This window comes from Malania oleifera, chromosome 2 (genome assembly GCF_029873635.1).
Source record: "Malania oleifera isolate guangnan ecotype guangnan chromosome 2, ASM2987363v1, whole genome shotgun sequence".
NCBI classification, from domain to species: Eukaryota; Viridiplantae; Streptophyta; class Magnoliopsida; order Santalales; family Ximeniaceae; genus Malania; species Malania oleifera.
In genome coordinates, this window is record NC_080418.1 from 73,903,743 (window position 1) to 73,909,742 (window position 6,000).

A 6,000-nucleotide genomic window follows, 5' to 3' on the forward strand; every position below is an offset into this window, starting at 1 on the left:
CAATTCTAGCACTACCTTGATGGAAGTGTGTCTGATTGCAGGAGAGAAGATCTCATCGTAATCAACTCCTTAATTTTGTGAGTACTCTTTACTACTAATCGAGCCTTGAGCTTCACTCCTTCCTTTTCTAATACCGGTTCTTTCTTCCTAAACACCCATTTGCAACCTATCGCTCTCTTCCCTTCTTGAAACTCCACCAACTCCCTTGTTTGGTTCTTATGCAGTGACTCCATCTCATCCACCATAGCTTCCATCAATCTACTTTTCCTTTGGTTGTGCACCACCTCTTTAAAACTAATAGCATCCTTGCTACTAGTGATAAGTGCATTAAACACTAGATCATAAAATCCATACCTGGGCGGTGGCCTGATAGTGTGTCTAGATCCATGTATAACTATACTATGATCCTTTTGCTCTCTCGAGCTAGAACTCCTTGCATTCTGAATAATGTCATCTCTACCTTGAGTCTCCAACTCGACCTAAACCACATGCTCATTGCTGCTAAAGTTTTCTAGCACCTATTTCTCTTCTTCTTCCTTTCGAGTATGCTGCACTATGGCTTTTTCATCAAAAAACATGTCTCTAATGATTACCTCCTTGTTTTATTTTGGATCCCACAACTTGAACCCTTTCACACCTCTCTAATATCCCAGAAAAATGCACCATCTATACTTTTGCATCAAACTTTGATCTCTCCTCACTAATTCCATTTAATATGCATTTATATTTTTCAATGTTGTCTATAATGCAAACACGGCACCAGGAGGTCTTCGATAGCTGAGGTGTATGTCGACTGGGACTACAACTCAGGATGATGTTGCTACAATGATACAACTAGAGGCACAACATATGTTGAGGCATCACCATCGGTTGGGGAGACCTAGGGTGATTTGCCCACCCATACTAGTAGTTTCGGTAAGATTATGATTCTTTACTCTCTTTTTTTCTTAATAAATTGATTATCTTAGATACATGTATATCTATTATTAATCCTCAAAATCTATTTTCAACATCTATCTGGTAAAAAACAAGGTTAGGACGTGGTGCAACAAAAAACACCACACTCTAGAGATATTTTCCACTAATGAAACAACGTATTCGAATAGAGATACCTGTTAGCTACATAACATCGATGGATGATTGGTGCCAAACTTGGGTACGTGAGGTCAGCATTATTATCAATTTGCTAAATTTACATACTAAACCTGGCCAGAAATGATTGAGGAGCAGAGATTGGTTTTGTACGAGCATATATTGGTGAGCTTTCCAACAGCTTGTATTAATTTCAATATACTTTATTTATTTACTCTCTAACATTCTATATGTATTTCATATGTAGGAGTCCTTTGACATTGACATTTTCACCAACCCTCGTATTAAAAGGCGGTGAACAGGAACTTTGTGCCCGATTTAAGAGCTACCAACATAATATGCACAAGCATTTCAAGAAGATGGGATATGAAGTTGAACAACACTCGTTCGATAAGATTGCACATGAAGATTGGGAGCTGGTGTGTCGACATTCTCATGATCCTCATTAACAATTGATGTGTTTAAATTAGTACTAATTTTTGGTATTGGTATTATATTTTAACTACTATGCATTAGTATTTATGTGAATTATGAGCTCATTAAATCTATTTTATAGGAAATATGTCGAATAAATGCTGAGAACTGAAGCAAATTAGATGCGACACATTGTGGTGGGTCAAGGTTATTCGTGCATCATCGAGGGGTAATTTCTTTAAGACTAACATATTGTTACATTAAAAATTCTCTATTTACACATACAAAGTTATTAATATATAAAGTTTGATATGATAATGTAGTGTGATCCAAGCATTGGACAACTAGAGAGCAGGTCCAGTCTGTAATATTAGAGGAAGTTGGGGGAGTAGTGCCAGGGTTCTGAAAGCAAACATGTTAGTATGTTATAGTTATAGTTATTTAGTTCATTATTGAATTCAAGTAGCTTATAGCATTGCTATTCAATCATTTTCTAATTTTTTTATGAATGAAAATAGGAGAGGATGGTCCATATGAGGGATGCAGATGTTCCTGAGGGTAGTCTGTGACCCACTAATAATGAGATATGTGATTTGCTTCTTGGGCATCGACCAGGGGGTTACATGAAAGGTCTTGGGAGTGGATACATAGCCCAAGCAGCAACATTGATAAATCATTCTGCATGTCATGCTAATATTGAGGAAGTGCATCAAAAGGCAGCAAATCGTGAGTGTAATATCACACATCAGCTGTAGGAGGTTTTCCAGAGCAACCAAATAATGTCACAGTGGTTGGAAGCCATGATGTGTTAAAAAGCAAAGATTGATGAAATGCTTTACCAATGTCAAGGAGATGCTGCAGGTGGCTCCTCACATATTTGGAGATTCATATGAGTGCATAATTTACTTTTACATTTATGGTTATACTTTCAGTATTGATGGTTGAAGACAAATGCTAGGTCTGGGTTGGAACCAACTAGCCTTTGTTTGTTGTGTTTCCTACATGAAGAATGTGTGTTTTTGTTTTTTTTTTTTTTTTTTTAAACTAAGCCAACAAGTTCCTTTTAATATTTTCCATCCAATGTGCTCCACTCTAGATATGTTTTTACCCCTAATAATCTAGTTTGAAGCTTTCTTTCATGTTCGATATGTTGCATCCATGTTGTGTAATGTTAGATAACCTATATGAAAACTTATAAGACTGCTATAAGGCCAGCTATCCTTTATGATTTAGAATGTCAGGCAACTAAGAAACAACATATACAAAAAATAAAATTTGCTGTGATGCGAATGTTAAGGATTGTTGTTGTTGTTACCGGTGATGCATATAAAAAGGTCAATGAAATTTGAATTCCATTTGAAATTGCTCAAATAATTACATTTGAGGAGAAGGCTAATGTGCAGAACATGAATTATCTTCAAAAGTTGGTGGATGATAATTTATGCCTAACCTATAGGGATGGTTTATCCATGTAATCACTAAGGGAGGGTTCAAAGGGGTACACTTTTCTAGACCTGGTCAATTACCTGGCCTTTTTGAAAGTTGTGGGGAAAAACATTCGATTTGCAAGAACAAATTGCTGAAAGTGGATCTGAATAAGGATAAACTCTAGTCATTGATCAATGAAATTGTTAGTGCTGCTTTTTTTGATAAAGGTCCTTTAGAGGTTTTGAATATCTTTAACTCATTACAATCATTGATTATGGAGCATATGTTCTTTGAAGGCTTTACTGTTGGTTTGGATGATTTTTATGCTCCAAGGATAATTAGGTGAAATATTCAAAATAATATTAGTGATTAGGGTCAAGTCCGACACGTTTATGACATTGAAGTGGATGTGTTTGAGCTAACGGTACCCAAAAACTCCTCTCTAGCTGAAAATTAGATGCTTAGAAGCAAACAGAGTTTCATACCTTAGATACTTAGTTCATTTTGGAACTCAGGTGTTCAAATCAAGTATATAAGGTCTAAACTGGCTAGGGTCTGTTTTGACACATTGGTGACATTGAAGTGGATGTCTTGGAACTGATGGTACCCAAAAACTTCTCCCCAGCTAGAAATTAGATGCTTAGAAGCAAATAGAGTTTCATGCCTTAGATACTTATTTCATTTTGGAACTTAAGTGTAGAAATTGAGCATACAAGGTCCAAACTTAGTGGGGTCAGTTCCAATACATCCGTGACATTGAAGTGGACGTGCCAGAGCTAACAATACCCAAAAAATCCTCCGTAGATGAAAATTAGACACTTAGAAGTAAATAGAGTTTCATGCTTTAGATACTTAGTTCATTTCGGAACTTAAATTAATATTCAAATTGGGCATATGAGGTCCAAAATAAGTGGGGTTAGTTTCAAAACGTTCATGACATTGAAGTGGATGTTGTAGAGCTAGTTGTACCAAAAATTCCTCCTTAGATGAAAATTAAACATTTAGAACCGAACAAAGTTTAATACCTTAGATACTTAGTTCATTTTGGAACTCAAGTGTTCAAATCAGGCGTACAAGTTCCAAAGTGAGCAGGGTCAAGCTCAACACATCCATGACATTGAAGTGGATATGTTAGAGCTAACGGTACCCAAAACTCCTCCCTAGTTGAAAATTAGACACTTTGAAGAAATTATACTTTTATACCATAGATATATAGTTCATTTTGGAACTCAAGTGTCCAAATTAGGCATATAAGGCCCAAAATGAGTGAGGTCAGTTCTGACATGTTCGTAAAATTGAAGTGGACATACCATACCTAAAACCTCCTCCCCAACTGAAAATTAAATGCCTGACAACAAATAGAGTTTCATACCTTAGATACTTTGCTCATTTCGGAATTCAGGTGCCCAAATTGGGTATAGAAGGTCAAAACTAAGTGGGGTCGGTTCCAACACGTTTGTGATGTTGAGGTGGACTTGTTAGAGCTGACGACACCCAAAAAATTCTCCCTAATTGAAAATTAGATGCGTAGAAGGAAACAAAGTTTCATGCTGTAGATACTTAGTTCATTTCGAAACTTAGGTGTCCAAATCAAGCATATAAGGTTCAAAATGAGTGGGGTCAATTTCGAAATGTTTGTGACATTGAATTGGACATGCCAAGGCTAACAGTACTAAAAAATTCCTCCTTAACTAAAAGCTAGATGCTTAGAAGCAAAAAGAATTCCATACCTTAAATACTTACTTCATTTCAGAACTCATGTGTCTAAATCGGGCATATGAGGTCAGAACTAAGTGGGATCATTTCCACATGTCCTTGACATTGAAGTGGATGTGCTAAAGCTAACGGTACTCAAAAGCTCCTCCATAAGTGAAAATTAGATGCTTAAAAGCAAATAGAGTTTCATACCATAGATACTTAGTTATCGACACTGTTGACTTTGGTGCAATCCTAAGAGTGGGGTGAATTGGAGATATAAAAATTTATTCCTAGTTCAACCAGTCTAGAAACAATATTACGCAACCTAGGGGCAATCTAAATATGTATGATGCTATAGATATAATATATTAATCAATTTCAATATATGCAACACAATTCTAGTATCTGTCAGTTACATTCGATAATGTGTCAATCAAATATGCATAATATTTAGTAAGTAAACTAAATCAAGCACAACACAAAATATAATGCAAGAAAAGTAAAAGTGACACCGAATATGATATTAAGGTTTGGCCAATACTGCGTATGTCCCCGTCTTGGCTCATAAGCACAAGGATTCCACTAAGGCTCATTTCATGAGTGGAGCATCATCAATTACAACACCTTACCAGGATGGTGCACCTAACTTTCCTAACTAGGTCAAAGTCAATCCAGGACTTTTCACAGGGCAAGTCTCCCTCTTCAGGCCCATGCCTGGAATACAACCAAATTACAATACAAGATGTGTACAAAATATATCCTTCTCAACCAAGCATATTTGTACCAGTATTAATCAATGCATACCAATAATGTAAGAACTATAAGCTCAATGGTCTATGTGTGCAATCAACACTCAAGTAATGACTAACTCAATTTAAGCGCAAGAGTGTATTAACAAGCTAATTTTTGAAACTATGTATAAATAAAAATCTCAATCACAATTTAGGGCTTCAAAGATTTGTACCAACAGTAGTTGAAATATCTCAAAAATATTTTTTCAATATCAAAGCACAAAGAGATATTCAAAAATGAGCTTGTAAAAGGATTTTTGCACACACAAAAATGTGAGCTAAGGTGTCTTGCAATATGAATGCTAAGACCCACAAGCTCTAAGTTTTCTCACACAAAATATTTATTAAATTAAATATGGGGGAAAACTAAGCTCAACCCTCAATCCAAAAATAAAATATACAATAAACAAGTGAGGGTTTTAGTAACAACCAACAACAAATAAAACACTCACAAAGCTTGATTTCTCAAAGGAATGGTAGTATATGAGCGTATGGGGTTTGTATGAGAAAATAGGGCTTAAGAAATTTTAGAGATTTTTTTTTCCAATCAATTTGCTAATTGTTGTCTAATCAGAGC